Source organism: Odontesthes bonariensis, chromosome 18 (assembly GCF_027942865.1).
Source record: "Odontesthes bonariensis isolate fOdoBon6 chromosome 18, fOdoBon6.hap1, whole genome shotgun sequence".
Classification (NCBI taxonomy): domain Eukaryota; kingdom Metazoa; phylum Chordata; class Actinopteri; order Atheriniformes; family Atherinopsidae; genus Odontesthes; species Odontesthes bonariensis.
In genome coordinates, this window is record NC_134523.1 from 30387184 (window position 1) to 30404636 (window position 17453).

At 45.6% G+C, this 17453-nt stretch overlaps 1 long non-coding RNA gene across 1 annotated transcript; it reads right to left on the minus strand.

Moving 5' to 3' along the window:
• Positions 1-6298: 6298 nt before the first annotated feature.
• On the minus strand, positions 6299-7616 carry LOC142367655 (uncharacterized). Its single transcript, XR_012767142.1, has 4 exons — positions 7461-7616; positions 6855-7020; positions 6508-6693; positions 6299-6421 (listed from the first exon to the last, which is right to left on the minus strand). It is a non-coding gene; the product is annotated as an uncharacterized LOC142367655 (long non-coding RNA).
• Between the last annotated feature and the right edge of the window lie 9837 nt (positions 7617-17453).

The following is a 17453-nucleotide window of genomic DNA, read 5'->3' on the forward strand; positions in this document are numbered from 1 at the left end:
TCTTTCGTATCCGCTTTGGGACTGAAGTTCCAGCGTGCTTCTGGAACCCCACAAAAACTGCTATATTTTCAATATATAGAATGCAAAGTGGAATTGTTGAGCGGGGATAATTATGGTCTGGGATATGTCAATGATCAGAAACAACATTGATTTTTAGGGATTTTTTATTTTTTTCCTGTCTGATTTAAAAACAAAACTCCTTAATTTCTGAAAAGGGACATTTTTGTCCCCTTTTAAAACGACCTAAAAACATCATATATTAATATTTTTCCCACTTTTTTTCATAAATCTTTTATTCCACTTCAGTTCTGATCATAACTACCAAGTTTTCAATTATTTTCAAAAAAATTAACCCTTTAGATGCCAATTTGAACTTTTTAGCCCAAATTTTAAGCCTTTAGGTGCCAGTATTTTAGGTTCCATTATCTTCCGCTTCTCCGGGGGTCGGGTCGTGTCCCCGGCCACTTCCTCCAGCTCTTCTGGGGGGACCCCGAGGCGTTCCCAGGCCAGCCGAGAGACATAGTCTCTCCAACGTGTTCTGGGTCTTCCCCGAGGCCTCCTCCCAGTGGGACAGGCCCGGAACACCTCACCAGGGAGGCGTCCAGGAGGCATCCTAACCAGATGCCCGAGCCACCTCATCTGACTCCTCTCGATGCGGAGGAGCAGCTGTTCTACTCCGAGCCCCTCCCGGATGACCAAGCTTCTCACCCTATCTCTAAGAGAGAGCCCAGACACCCTGCGGAGGAAACTCATTTCGGCCGCTTGTATTCGCGATCTCGTGACCATAGGTGAGGGTAGGAACATAGATTGACCGGTAAATCGAGAGCTTCGCCTTCAGGCTCAGCTCCTTTTTCACCACGACGGGCTGGTGCAGAGCCCGCATCACTGCAGACGCCGCAGCAATCCGCCTGTCAATCTCCTGCTCCATTCGTCCCTCACTCGTGAACAAGACCCCGAGATACTTGTGTCACGGATTTAACTTCCACAGACACAAAATCAGGTTCTAAGATCCCCCAAATCACACAGGCAGTAGGCGAAGCAGGTATAGAAAAATAGAACAACTTTATTGTAATTTCAATGCATAAGTAAAATCATTGCACAAAACCCACCTGCAGTTACCCCCACCCCCCAGCTCTCAACCAGTAACAAAAACAGGTAATATTCTGGCCACACTATATGTTATTGCCTCATAACTCCCCCTTTCTTCCCGGCTAGGGGTGCTAGAAGAGTAGCAAAAGAACAGGTACTACAAGCAGTTATCCCACACCATTCCACTACACACGCTCATTGAAGAGAGGACATTTCACAGCAAACACTTCCAAATGAATCACTGCACACGTTTGTCACTTCATAAATCACTGCACACGTTTGTCACTTCATAAAACACTGCACACCATACCCAGTGAAAGCACCCTTGGGGCACTCCCTAGCCACTGTAGGGGGGTATAGACAACGGTAGCAATTTAACCCAGAGTGGCACTAATTACCTGCCATACAATGTCACGGTGAGATGCAGTGGCAGTGGTTGCTGCCTGCACAGCGGGATGAGGAAGTTCAATGTCCGCTCTCGGTCGGGGGCTGCGACCGAGAGAATCGAACGAATCAGCTACAGTCTTCAAACCGCCCTGGAACACCACCGGCGGGGTCCGAGCATCAGGGCGGCGGCACGGCTGTCCGTGGCGGCGCTGCGTCTCCAGGAGCGGGCGTCCAGAAATGCTCTTCCACGGCGGCCGACGGCTGTCAGGGAAAAACAAGGGAGAATCAGCAGTGGTCTCTTCTGTTAGTTGGGTTTCACTCACACACACACGAGGGACGCGGGCCTTTACACGTTCCTTCACCCAGGAAATTGTGAGCGTTGTATCGGGTCTCTCGGGCTTCCCCACGATCACCCCTGCCTGGTCCGAGTCCACCTCCGTCCTGCCGCTCCGAACGGGCAAGCTGGATCCCTCACCGTTGCTGGCCTTCCTCAGGCTCCCGACTCCTCGTCCGCTCCGCTGGCTTGTCCCCAGAAAACGATCCCCCGTGTTCTGCCTTGCCTCTCTTTTCTCCTCAGGTAGACGCCGGCACACCTCCCTCTACGCCAATCAGTGCGCTCACCTGGAGGGCCCGCCCTGTGGCCGACCAATCAGCCACCAGTCTCAATCGTCAGACTCATTACTATCAGCTGTGGATGAAAAGCCCCCCCCCCCCCCCCCCCCCCCCACAGACTCAACAGTCCCCACATTTCCTCAATGTATGAGTTAAAAGTCCAAGTTGCATCAGTCCATGTACAAAGTTATTTTTGACAATGCCAGTCCACCACACATCAGTCCATTAACAGTCACTTCCCCACAAAGCCTCAGTCTACTGGTGACACTTGAACTCCACTTGGGGAAGGATCTCATTCCCGACCCGGAGAGGGCATTCCACCCTTTTCCGGCCGAGGACCATGGTCTCAGATTTGGAGGTGCCGATTCTCATCCCAGCTGCTTCACACTCGGCTGCGAACCGCTCCAGTGAGAGCTGAAGGTCATGGCCCGACGACGCCAACAGAACCACATCGTCCGCAAAGAGCAGAGACCCGATTCTGAGGTCGCCAAAACGGACCGGTCATACAGAGACCGAACAGCCCATATCAAGGAGTCCGGCACTCCATACTCCCGGAGCACCCCCCACAAGAGTCCCCGAGGGACACGGTCGAACGCCTTCTCAAAGTCCACCAAACACATGTAGGCGAACTCCCATGCACCCTCCAGGATCCTGCTGAGGGTATAGAGCTGGTCTACTGTTCCACGGCCAGGACGAAAACAACACTGCACCTCCTGAATCCGGGATTCGACTATCCGGCGGATCCTCCTGTCCAGTACCCCCGAATAGACCTTACCAGGGAGGCTGAGGAGTGTGATCCCCCTATAGTTGGAACACACCCTCCGGTCCCCTTTTTTAAAGAGGGGGACCACCACCCTGATCTGCCAGTCCAGAGGCACTGCCCCCGATGTCCACGCGATGGCGTGTCAACCAAGACAGCCCTACAACATCAGCCCCAGAAATGGGAGGCCCCACGTCTGAGCTCCCCAACCCTGCTTCCTCATCGGAAGGCTTGTCGGTAGGATTGAGGAGGCCCTCGAAGTATTCCCCCCACCGACTCACGACGTCCCTAGTTGAGGTCAGCAGAGCCCCGCCCTCACCATACACGCATCGCTTCCCCCCCGAGCCGCCGGATGGTGGACCAGAAACTCTTCGAGGCCGTCCGGAAATCATTCTCCATGGCCTCCCCGAACTCCTCCCAAGCCCGAGTTTTTGCCTCAGCAACCGCCGAGGCCCCGTTCCGCTTGGCTTGATGGTACCAATCAGCTGCTTCCAGAGTCCCACTGGCCAAAAAGGCCCGATAGGACTCCTTCAGCTTGACGGCTTTCCTCACCAGCGGGTTCAGGGATTGCCGCCACGACAGGCACCAACCACCTTACGGCCACAGCTCCGGTCGGCCGCCTCAACAATGGAGGCACGGAACATGGCCCATTCGGGCTCAATGTCCCCCACCTCCCCCCGGGACATGGTTGAAGCTCTGCCGGAGGTGGGAGTTGAAACTCCTCCTTACGGGGGATTCCGCCAGACGTTCCCAGCAGACCCTCACAATACGTTTGGGCCTGCCAGGTCTGACCGGCTTCCTCCCCCACCAGCGGAGCCAACTCACCACCAAGTGGTGATCAGTTGACAGCTCCGCCCCTCTCTTCACCCGAGTGTCCAGGACATACGGCCGCAAGTCCGACGATACAACCACAAAGTCGATCATCGAGCTGCGGCCCAGGGTGTCCTGGTGCCAAGTGCACATATGGACATATGTTCGTTATGGACAGTCCGTGACGAGCACAAAAGTCCAGTAACAAAACACCACTCTGATTCAGATCGGGGGGGCCGTTCTTCCCAATCACGCCCCTCCAGGTCTCACTGTCATTGCCCACGTGAGCATTGAAGTCCCCCAGCAGGACGAGGGAGTTTCCTGGAGGAGCACTCTCCAGGGACTCCAAAAAGTTTGGGTACTCTGAACTGCTGTTTGGTGCATAAGCACAAACAACAGTCAGGACACGTCCCCCCACCCTAAGGCGGAGGGAGGCTACCCTCTCGTCCACCGGGGTAAACCCCAATGTACAGGCGCACAGCCGGGGGGCAATAAGTATGCCCACACCTGCTCTCTGCCTCTACCACGGTCAACTCCAGAGTGGAAGAGAGTCCAACCCCTCTCGAGGAGGCTGGTTCTGGAGCCCAAGCCATGCATCGAGGTGAGTCCGACTATATCTAGCCGGAACCGCTCAGCCTTGCGCTCCAGCTCAGGCTCCTTCCCCAGCAGAGAGGTGGGACGTTCCACGTCCCAAGAGCTATTTTCAAAATATGGAATGTGAAGTGGAATTATTGAGTAGGGATTATTATGGTCTGGGATATGTCAATGATGAGCAACAACATTGATTTTTAGGGATTTTGAATTTTTTTGTTATGGCTGATTTTTTTAAAAACTCCTTAATTTCTGAAAAGGGCCATTTTGGTCCCCTTCTAAAATGATCCCCAAAATACCATATGTTAATATCTTTTTCCACTTTTTTTTTCAGAAATCTTTTCTTCAACTTCAGTTCTGATCATAACCACCAAGTTTTCAATTATTTTCAAAAAATTAACCCTTTAAATACTAGTGTATATGAGGTAAACACAAATTTCTGTTAAAAAACACACACAAAAACTGCTGTATTTTCAATGTAAGCAGTGCGAAGTGAAATATTCTATGGGGGATTATTAGGTCTGGGATATGTCATTGATGAGCTACAACATCAGTTTTTACAGTGAAGTGTATGGACTCATACAAAATGGAGGAACAGGCCTTACTGAGTTCATTTGAGTACACAGCTACATAAGTTCATCAAGTGCATAATTGTTGCGCGCGCCTCCGTGCAAGGCACAGGGATACACTGAAAAATAAAAACTTAACATGACCAAATAAGGTAGATTTGATAGGAGACATCCTTAAAGTTAGAGCATATCTCTTGGCTTTACGCCTGGACAAGTGGCCTTGAACAGCCTTTAAAAGTAAGGGACTTTCTCTCTAAGGGCGGAGGGTTTTCCATTTTGGCGAATTGACACAGACTTTCCCAGAAGATGCATCTTTTCTGTAATTGAGACGGACCTGACGACAAAAATAAAGATTTCTTTGTTCGACTACGTCCGTGTCAGCAGCCTTCTTCATCACTCATTTTCTACATCGGCTCGGCGACCTTCTCTCAAATTTACTACATTTTGGCGTCACGAACTGAGAGTTTTTGCTCCAGCATCTGGGTTCCTCCTGTCCTCAGTGAAGCTGCAGTCGTCTTGAGGCCGGCTAATAATACATGTGAGTTTTTCATCTTCTCATGAGGGCTGCTAAGCTGCACTGGGGGCTGGGGGGGAAACTGTTTACAAGAGAGTCTGGCTGCAGACCTGCACTGTCAGGACCCACAGACCTGCACTGTCAGGACCCTGTTGCAGACCGTCACCTGCACTGTGAGGACCGGAAGTGCACTGTGAGGACCGGAAGTTGATTCGAAGCCTTTCAAAATAAAAGCGTGTGTATCGGAAGCACGTATTTTTAAACTATTTTAAACGCTATATTTTTCAAGAGGTCCTCACAAATGAATTAATTAGTTAACAGTATTCCCGGTCTATTGTTTTTATTTGTATTGTAAACTTTTGTTTGGTCACTGCACACATTTTCTCTTAGGCTCATATTCATAAGCCAACATCTCACAAGACGCCATAGGCCTATACTGTACATTTTATTGTATACTATAGAGTAAGTCACTGCTATTTCATTATCATTTCATTTTGACTTTATCGCACTGCTCTTTATATATATATATGTATTTGTTTCAATTAGTTTTTCTGTTGTATTATTCTGTATTTTTATCCTTAACCACCATAAATTTCATGTTTGGTTCTATGTCTATGCCAATTATGTTCTTGTGCTGCTGGAACACCTTAGTACCACTAAATAGTACCCTAACTCTTGATATCTACAGTATAATCTTAGTCAAATTATTAAGGGATCAATGAGAAAACATAAAAAGCACACCAAGTCACAACATGATCAAATGTTCTGTAGTGTTTATTCAGTCAAACATTCACAATATGACAAAAAATCTTTGTTTTTGTCGACTACCTGTTCACAAAATATCAACATGTCGTTAATATTGTGAAATATCATTTTGAAAGGCTCCAGGATCGCTTCTCTTTCATCCTCGTCCAGTTCTTCGTTCCACAACCTCCCATACTGTAGAGCAGCCTCTGCCTCTGCCTGTTCCTCTTCCCCCATGCCCAGAACGTCAGGCAGGTCCACTCGGGCAGACAACAGTGGTTTGTTGGCCTCAGCCCACTCTGCTGCATGTCTGCAATTTTGAAGAATGCGATCTTCAACCGAGTCCTATGGAAAAGACAGAAAGAAAGATGTCTGTCCTATAGCTGCCACACCAACAGTATCTGACCAATAGATACTGTGCAAAAGCTTACGCCTTCCACTGGTGTGTCCACATCAGCAAGTCTGGCTCTCTTGGAGACCTCTGCCTGCTGCTCTTCTTCCTGAGTACTCAACTATTAATATGAATACATGCATTATACATACTTTATACTCTTACCTGAATTTGTAGTCCAGTTTTCTCTGTCCAGTTGCCAGGATTTAGTGACTGGGATAGGTTTCTAAAAGACAGAAAGTGAGGTGTCAGATGTTCTTCACTGCAACCTACATTCCCTTCATTTTCCTTTTACCCTTTTACAAACCAAACCACAACCTGCCAGAAGTTAGAAGCGTTGGCTAATACTTATGAGTACAAACAAACAGACAAATACATTATGCTTACCTTTAAATAAAATGCCACCTTTTGTATGTGCCTCTAAGTGGCTCTGCAGCTTGGACAATTTTGTTGGTTTAAATTGTAGGCACAGAGGGCAGTGAAACAGTTTGCAACATGACGTGCAGCGTTCGATTTTTGGCGTAGTGCCGGCGGTTGTTATTGAAATATGCATCTGTAAGAGACAAATAATGTCGTAATAAGTAAAACTAAATTATATATATATATAAATGGCGCATTTAAGTGAGCACTATCGATACGATAACAACGCTAAAGACTAGCCAAAAGTAAATAAACCTGATTCTTTAAAATTAATATAACTTTACAGTATATAGTTATTGAAATATGCATCTGTAAGAGACAAATAATGTCGTAATAAGTCAAACAAAATTATACAAGTCAGCACTATCGATACGAAAAATGGCACATTTAAGTGAGCACTATCGATAGGATAACAACGCTGAAGACTAGCCAAAAGTTTAAAAAAAACCCTGATTCTTTAAAATTAACATAACTTTAGAGTATATAGTGTGCAACGTAACGTTCCAGTGAATAAAGACTGTTTCTGTTTCTTCGTATGAAAGAAAGAGTAGTTTTCACTCGACTTTTACTCACCTCGTCGTCTCCACAGTTCAAATGGGGAACGAAAAATACGTGCTCCTCACTTGTCGCTTCGGGTCCTCACAGTGCAGGTGACGTCACAGTGCATGTCTGCAACTAAGGGTCCTGACAGTGCAGGTCATGGGTCCTGACAGTGCAGGTCTGCAGCCAGACCCCTCTCACTGTTTAGGGCCTGTCCGGGAGGAGAGGTCGCCTGCGGTCTTCAGTGAGTGAGGAGAACTCTGTCTAAATTGTTAAGGTTGATATAAATAGTGAAGTTGATGAAGTAAATTTTAACAGGACTGTGAGTTGCTGTTATTAAAAAGTGTGTGCGTGATACGCAGTGATGTCATAAGGATTTTGGGCTGCTTAAATAGGCCTACTCCGCGTCGCCGCAATTTGATAAGCCGGTGGTCGCCCAGGGGGAAATTCAGCTCAATAGTCGTTGTATTCGGTCAGTGGAGTTTGTTTATGTATTAAACTGCTTCGGTAAACGAGTTTTAAGTGATACAGAGTTGTAGTTGGTCAGTGGTGGGGAGTCGCGGACGCGCGCTCCCCACAGCAGGCCTATACTGTGTTTCTTGTTGGTTTCATCGATAATGCATCATAACTGTGCAATGTGAAGGTGTGGCGCTTGCTTATCGCATGTTAGTCAAGGTGTAAATTTGCTGAGATGAAATCACAGATACTGTTTTCGGTCTTGGAGCTTCGGTAAAATGATTATGCGCGTTATCGCTGGGCGCGCTGAGTTGTGAAACAGGTGTCGCTGAGAGACACGTCAAGCGCTAAGAGTTGTTGTTATTTACAGGTCGGTTGACCTGACTGTGGCATTAAGTGATCAGTAACTTTTGTCGGTAAAATGAGTTCGGGCGTGGCCCAGTGCACGCTACAATTATTAAAAAATTAAACAGCTGTCGACATAACAGGAGCGTGAGGATACGCGGGTGCGCGCACAGAGAAAATAGGAGAGAAGAATATGCCGGCTTGGGGTAAATGTTTTGTGTGTTGTCTGATAATGCAGTCTACATGTGTTGCGTGTGTGTCCTGTTTACATGTTATATGTTTGGCAGTGTGGTACGCTTAACTGTTGTTTGTCTGGGTGGGGTTACCCGCTAACTTGCACATAAAGTGCTGGACTGCGGTGTTTGCATTCAGGACAGATGAACATAGATATGGGCCTTCACATAATTCCTGAAAATAACATGGGTGAATGAGTGATGAAGACAGGACAATAACTGTCAAGTTATAAGTTCTTGTGGCGAATTTCGGCCAGTGCCCTGTTCGCTGTGAGACGCGCCACAAGAAACAGTGTCTGATAAGATCTGTCCATCCAATGAGACGATCAGTTTGTACGGATTCAGATGTGACTGATAAACCCATGCACGTCTCAAAGCATAATCCAGACATTTTCTGATTAACACATTTCTGATTCAAAGCATGAGCAGCGTGTAGGGAAAAAAAAAAAAAAAAAAAAAAAAGTGTGGGGAAACGAGAGCCTGTGTGTGTGCGCTCAGGGCGGTTTATGAAGCGCGCGCTTGAGGCGGCCTCTGCGGGCGCGTTCACGGCGAAAGAGAGAAAAAGAAAAAATGTACACGAGGGCCAAAGAAGGGCCAACACCCAAAACTCAGGACCCTCCATATAAGTCGATAAAGGACCTAGACGGAATGTGTGTGCTCAGAGCAGTTCCTGTGTGTGCGCACTCACGGCGAAACAAGGGAGAAGGAAAAAAGGCGTTGGTGTGAGAGAGCTGGTTACGCGCATATTTAAGTTTAGAAAAGAAGCGCTGGAGTTTAGATCCCAAAATATATTGAAAGATATTCATTTTTGGTTAATCGGCTGTTTAATCAATACCAACGGAGAAAATTAAGAGATGCACAACCTTAAAATTCGAGTTAAGCACATAATCTGATCTAGGATTGGCTGAGTCTCATACCAGAGCAACAAGTGCTTCAGAGGATAACGAAAAAAAAAAGATTTAGATTCTAAGAATACACAGAATGGATAGGAATGGTGGGATTTAATCTTATTTTCCATGAGGTGAATCTTATCTTGTACTCTGTTTCATGGAGTTGGGATGTTTCCGTGATTCCTCGAGTGTGTGGGAGGGTCCAAGCAGACAGAGAGGCTGCGCCCGAGCCATATAAGGCCAGTGTGATTTATCCACAGGGTCTTTAAAAACATCAACATACATACACATACACACACACACATACACACACGAGCATTTACACTCCTATGCCCACATACATGCACACACACACACATGTTTGTGCTTGTTGCTGTGTGTTTGTTTTAACAGACTCTGAGTCTCATTGAGAGAACAACTTTCTTAACAACTAGGTCCTCCTAAACATATCTCGGCACTCTTTCCGCCCCCCAGGGTCGGTGCTGAAACCGTGCACGGGGGAGTGAAAGACTCCTAATAAAAGACCTCCAGCTGAATTGCTGTCAAAGGCCAGCTTCCACTGGAGGGGGGAAAAGTGACGAGATCATATTTTTTTAATCAGTGGCCAGAACACTGCTGCTGTGTGTTCAAGTAGTAGCATCTATGGCATCAGAAACTATAAGGTTACTTCACGCATTAATGATTAAGGTACCTCATGCAGTGACTGTGATATTGTTACTCAACAAAACATTTTATTTGTCTCCTTCCAGACATCTCTCCTGCATAACTGTTGTTCTTTCACAGCCACACCTCGTGGTAGAGAGATGGACTTCACTTGTTCCATCCTCACAGCTGCCTGCCCAACGAGATGGAGAGCATCAGGATTGCATATCAGAAATGACTATAAGTGTCTTACCCAGGCCAGACTTGAATGCTATACCTTTTGAAAATGTAGAAATAAATATGCTTGTCGACAGGTCACATAGGAAAAACCCTGATGACACAAATATTAGAAAAGTTGCTGTCGTAACAGAAGCTGAAGTTCTCTTAAAACGACCACAACCAAACAATTGTTCTAATCAAATAACTGAATTGGTAGTTGTAACTAAAGTTAGTAAATTAGAGAACAAAAAGGTTGTTAACATTTACATTAGCAATCAGTATGTTCCCTCAAAAGTATGCGGGTTAGCACAGCAAGGGAAAAATAGATGTATGAGGACATCCACAGGTGAATCTATACGTCATAAAGAATTGATTTTAGCATTATTAGATGCTAATCAGCGGCTAGCTAAAGTAGCACTTTATAAATGTGCTGGACACATAAAAAGTTTGTTTAAATCATGGTGCAGTATTGAGTCATGGACTAGGTCATGTCTCAACAGGGGGGGGTAGTAACAATAAGAAACAAGGTTTTTACAACACATGGTTTTACTAATTACTTAATAAATAATAAATAAGTAAATAAATTTGTGTCTAACAGGTTAAATATATGCAAAACAGAAGCCACAGGGCACTCAAGTGAAAATATGAGGATAATTCCTTAAAGCTAGAGAACCCTTTTCATCACATTTGTATGAATTCCATTGAATTAACTAAATGGGAAGAGAAACTATTCTGCCAAGTGATAATAAATGTTTTTACCAAATGGGCTGAAGTATTTCCATGCGCAGAAGCAGATGCACTCTCAGTAGGAAAGGCACAGGGAAAATAAATATTTCCTAGATTGGGGATTATGGAAAAACCTATAGTGATAATGGAACACGATTAGTAAACAATGTCGTCTCCCTGATGACAAAGAACTTAAAAATATACCTTAGAAACCACTAGACATATCACCATATCAGTCAGCAGGATGACTGGAAACACACAATGGAATAGTTATGTCAAGACTGAAGAAAAATCATAGAAGAAACAGGAAAATGGTTTCACTGTTTACCACTAGTAGACCTAAATGTCAGATAGGGCGGATGCGAGGAAGCATGCGGATACAGAATTCTTTCAAAAACTAAACTTGGTTTATTATCAAAAAGGTTTCAAGGAAAAACTAAGAACTAAACAGAAAACTAAAAACGTGCCAAAACTCCACAGACACAACACTAAACATGCATATCATTCCAATTATCGCAAGATTAATGCCATTTGAGATAATGTATGACCATTTGTACTCCCACAGTGGAAACCATTCACCAAACACGATGAAGAGAGAGAAGAAACCGTTGCAGAATACATGGTTAAAATGTTAACAAGGAGAGAGAGATCTCTTCTGCCAATTCTGTTCCAGGTGAACCTGTGGAAGAATCTCTGAAGACAGTAAAACCCGGAGACTGGATCGTCATCAAACCGATAAAGAAAAAGGGAAAAAGAACTGGCCCAGTCCAAAAGGGGGAAGGTCCATATCAGGTACTACATACAACACCCACAGCAGCTGAAAAAGTAGAAAGGACTTCCTGGATTCACTTATCACACTGTAAACTAGTAAGACCACGACCTTCAGAAAAAGGAAAAGATTAGTTACCCACCACCATTTTCTGAAGCATAAGTCTGACTACAAAGGGGAACTTTCTCAACAGGAGAGGTTCATCTCAACCTCAGTGAAGAAAACAACGGCTAAAACGAGAACATAGGGTGCGGCTAAAATAAGACAGAAAAATGGACAGACATTGGCCGTGGCATCCATTCAGATTACCAGGATTTTGTGGGTTAAGAGGAACTACCTGTGTATTGTTTATCATTACCTTTATTATAGTATTTCCAATTTTATGGTATGAAGCATGGATTAACAAAAATGAAGATGATGCGGAACAGAGTACCACCACTGCTCCCGTGATTTGTAAACCATCAGCAGGCTTTAAATGGATCCTGCTATCAGATAGGCAGTGAGTTGGTAGCCGGCTACGCGATAGTAAAGCACACGGAATGGATTTTGTCGTTGAAAAAGCTAGACCTAGATGACAAAATCACACTTAAAGATGTGAATTTAATGCAGGAAGCAGCTTGTACGATGGACAAGCAGCGTTGGGCTGAGAGGGGTGCCAGTCAAGACCCTACGGGTCTTTGGAGAAACCATGAGGGTTTGATGGTGGCGCCCCCAGACTTGTTAGGTCTGCTCATTCAGGAAGCACACGGGCAAGCCCATGTTGCAAGGGGGGAAGTCAGGAGAAAGATCACAGAAGAGTACGGTTTTTGGGCAACGTACTTGCTCTAACAGGCTGATCACGTCATTGGAAGATGTGCCATTGTTTGAAAAATAATGATAGGAGAGGTATGACGGTTCCTCCAGGGCACATTCCGACTCCAAAAGGCCCTATGCTGGAGTTAGTAATGGATTTTGTTGACATGATAAAACCAGTGGAAGGTAAAAGGTATATGTTGGTGGTAGTGAACAGGTTCTCACGATGGCCAGAGGCCCGATTTGCAAATGACACCGCATGAGTTGGTGACGGGCAGACGAATGCCCACGCCCTTTTTGCGAACAAACGGGAAAGGTCCAAGTTTGTCTCTGTTGGAAGATGAAATGAAGACATACGTTAAGTATATGGTTACTTTACATAGGATCATATCCACGTATGTCATTGACAGGCAAAAACAGGACCACGAGCAGGAGAAGCTTGCGGAGCAAAAGAGAGACATTTTGCAGCCAGGGGACAAAGTGTTCGTGAAGGTCTTTAGGAGAAAGTGGTTGAACCATTTGAAGTTGTGCGCAGCACAGGGACAGCGGTCCAAGTAAAAGGGTCTCCCACGTGGTACCACCTGTCACACTGTGTCAAGGCAGCAAAAGAAGAAGAGACTCAAACTAAAGGTACGCAAGACAAAGGGTCCAACGGAGGGAGCACGGACAGATTCGAAACACCCGAGAATGCTCAATATCAAGGTCCGAGAGAGGAGACTGATAATGTTGCAAACAGCTATGATCCTGCTGTACCTGTTCCTGATGACACCGACCGGGGCCCACCAATACAAAGATTTGGGGTCATCAATTTGCAACACGTGCCAGAGACAATGGGGGCCTCCTCTCCAGAAAGCAATCCAACAAAGATCAAAGAGAGCAACAATGACTCTTCGAGAAGTGGCACAGAGTCAGCCGTACCAAGGAGGCCAAAGTCCGGCCGCAGAAAGACCAAACCCGAGAGATACGGCGATTAAGATAATAGTGGCCGAGGGTCAGTCGGCCCAGCTTCCATACGAGTGCAAAGTGGTGGACGTGGGAGGACCCCATCTACCACAGTGGAAAGACAACTACGGAAAGCTGATAACCTACTCAAACGTCACCATCAACGCACTACCAAAGTATGTACTGGTTAATGAGGCAAGGAGGGTGAAGAAAGAAGGAGACTGTAGTCTTTTTGTGCGTCATGTTCAAAAAAGGGATCAAGGAATGTATACGTGTATATATTTTGGGTCCCCAACCCAGGGGAAAGAAGGGCGTAATAGAGCTGAACCTGAAGTCAAATATGTGAGGTTAAGGTTAAGAAATGGAGGGGCGGAAACAAAGACGATAATTCCTGAAGCAACACCTGTCTCAACACAACTCCCTCCACTCGTACACACATCCAAAGGGGAAACAGTAGAACCTGCAACCACTAGTATTGCTCGGGGGACTGTAGCAAAAATGAACACTACCTCCAATAACAATAACAGGATAGGGAGTACCACGGCGAAATCTGCTCCGCCAACAAGCGTGGTGGAGAAAAAGGTGGTACCATCGGACACCATTTACCAGGTCAATAGGGAATTAGACAAAGAGACACTAGATTTTGAACAGCAACAAAATGAAATAGCTGCGGATAAGCATGCAGTTTATAAAAGAGAAAATAAATGGAGGGCATTTGGGTTTGATTCTTCGGTATTGCAAATTACTGACCCATGGGCTAACAAGAACATGTGGTTCCAACAACTGACTCATTCCGTACGGCGAGCCACACTTGATAACTGCCCCTGCTTTGTAAAGGTTCCAGCACCAAACACATGGCCGTCAATTCTGGAGACAATACCTGAGCCACTTAGTCCCTTGTGTCAGGAGTATGCGTTATCTTGGTTGTTATACAGTGGAAACCGCTTATAGTGATCACGTTGGTCCAGAGCCAATTTGAACACTATAAGCGGTTGATTACTAAAACCGAATTTGTATTACAGTACAGGTATTTCACTTATTTTTTTATGCAGAATATCATCTAAATGCCATTTGTATCGTTTTTCAATGAGAAAAATTAAATGAAACGGATAGCTTCAGCATTTACTGAATTTTATTATCATGCAAGTTTAATTACAGTAATGCGCAGTGCGCAGACATACTGTAGGCTAACTCAAATACAGTACGTTACTTATTCTCTGCTGTGCCGCCGGTGCATTTTTTTTCTTACAAGTCAGAAAAAAAAGTTTGAATTCAATCCGCCTTTCAGCACCCTGCTCGGATCTATGCTCCTCCGTGCCGGTGTTCTGTCGATTTGTGCTACTTGGCGTGAAAACGAAACTTAGAAAATCGGCTCGGCGCATGCGCAAAACCACAAAGTAGCAATTCTCGACAAGTAGGAGAAATCGAATGAACACCGGCCTCCCATCTTACAAGAACCAGCCTGGAGCTTCCAGCGGTCACACGCGCATTCAATCCGCTCTCCAGCACCCATCCTCGGACACATGCTCCTCCATGACTTCCTTTTTCCAGCCATGATTCGCGCGCTTGCTGCCCGGTGTCAACTCGTTACGTTGGCTAGCGAGGCAGAAGCAGACGTCCAGAAAGGAATCAAGGGAGTAAAAAATAAAATAGCTACACGTAGTTTTAAAATTATTTTTGCACATGTTTACATTCATAAAATGGCCAAAAATGAACATTATAAGCGGATTTCTTGATCACTATAAACGAATTATTTAAACAGCATTTGTATAGAAATGATTCCGTTCCAAGCCTTTTGATCTATATAAGCGGTTGATTACTATATCCGTGACCACTATAAGCGGTTTCCACTGTATAATCAACAAGCACCAACGGATAGGTGGTTGGCTCTGTCAAAACATCTATTTACACCCAAAAAGGAATGTACATGGTTAAGTGATTTGCCATATCTTAATTTACAAGATCAACAGGAGAATGGGGCAGCAGCACGGCCTGATCCGATGGAAGTAGTGGCCGTTAAGGCCAAAGTCTGTTTTTGTTCGAACGACACTCATGGTGCTGTAGGGATGTTCGTAGGAATATCAGAGTGCGATAGCTATAAGATGCAAGTCAGAAGAGAAGCAAACAACAAGATTGAAGGTCAGACAAGGGTAACTTTCCATGCCCCGGATAAACGAGAGAGTAGGACCCTGTGGGTTAAACATGAACTCCTCCCTGTAAATGTGACCATTGGAACCTTTAAAGACATCTGGTGGGTGTGTGGTAATAAGGTATATCTATTTTTACCATATGGAGGGACAGGTTATTGTTTTATGGCTAGTCTAAAACTGCCATACGGGGTCGTTACAATCCAACAAGAACCACCAGCTGAGGAGATTCACCCCATTGACAGTTCGGCGAACAGGAAAAAGAGGAGAACCAAGCACAAATGCCATTATTGGAAAGGGGAAGGTGGAATGAAGACACGGAAGAGGTGCAAGCAGAGGATGATATCATGGATATGTATCCACTTTAAAGATACAACTAAGACAATCATGCAATAGGAGTGGACGGCCATTTTGTTAACCCAGTTTTCTCCTGTTTATATTATTCTAGGGAGGTAAGATGACTGTATTTTTGGTTTGCATTAATTTTGTCAGGAAAGTCAACTATATTCAAGATAGACCTGTTTTGTTTGTTATTTTGGCCAGGGTCCACTCCAACTCGTGTTCCTAAGAAATGTGCTCATTGCGGAGTTGCCAGTTGAGTGAGGAAAGGTTGTAACCAGACTAGAAAAGAGGTTCTGTTTCTAGCACCATGCTCTCCACTCCTGGGATGGAAGGCTTAGCGGTTATTATCACAAACATATTTTATAGTTTTATACTGAGTGTGACGTTTTTACATGGTTTATCACTTATTTCTGACAGTGTGCAGTCTTATTAACCTTGTCTACGTTTTGGATACAGTGTTTTACTTAACAATCTGCTCTTGCAGTGGTGTGGCCAGACGCCGAGGTGTTCCAACTCTGTACGGGAGTTTGGACAGGTGTAAGGGGGGAATGACTATGCTGAGGCTAACAGGATAAGATGGGTGGACACAAGTAGATACACATGTCACATACACACTGATATGGAAATAAGGGGAAGTAGTAAACAACATATACAGGTATAGTAAGTAGGACTCTGGAAGCGGAGTTTGGACACATCGTGCGACAATTATGTAATCATGATTAAACATACATCCGAGGATGCTTCTCCTTCATTCACCCTAAGTGAATGTAGCCTTGGCCAGGAGGACTTGATGTCATCAGGTGGCATCCACCGTTCACTGGCTGTTTCAACCCTGAACCACAACAGCCTCCCGGTGGTGGGTCGGTAGTGATGGCCAAGTCACTACCCATCTCCTCCTCCTGGCTTCCAGCTAGCCTCCTCCCTCCTACTCCATAACCAGCACGACGCTTTTTCCGCTGCCTCCCCCATCCTGCGAGCTGCAATCTTTCTTTCCCTCCCTCCCAATCCGATGGCTGTGAACATTCTCCACAACGACTGGGCCGGGAAACCTCGACAGGCGACCTCGACTGGGAACAGCCATGACTGCCATCCCTTCTCCCTACACTCGTGCAGAAGATCCTGATACTTTGAGCTTTTCCGTTCAAAAGCCTGTTCACACCCCTCTTCCCATGGGACAGTAAGTTCTATGAGGATGATCTTCTTGGCTTCTTCCGACCACAGCACCACATCCGGCCTCAGGGATGTCTGGACAACCTGTGGGAACTTCAGCCTTCCCCCCAGGTCGACCTTCATTTCCCAGGATTGGGCCTTTTGCAGCAGGCTAGGTTTTGCTGTACCTGTGGTTGGTGGCTTCCTCCCTTCCCTTACAAATGCAATATACTGTAGCATAAGTTAATTTTCCAGCAAGATACTGGTGGGTGTTTTCTTTCTTCTCAGGAAGACATTCTGGGAAATGGGAAACGAACTGAGAGACACTGGCTGTTCAGGGACCCCCACGGAATGGACTCAGAGACTTGAGACGG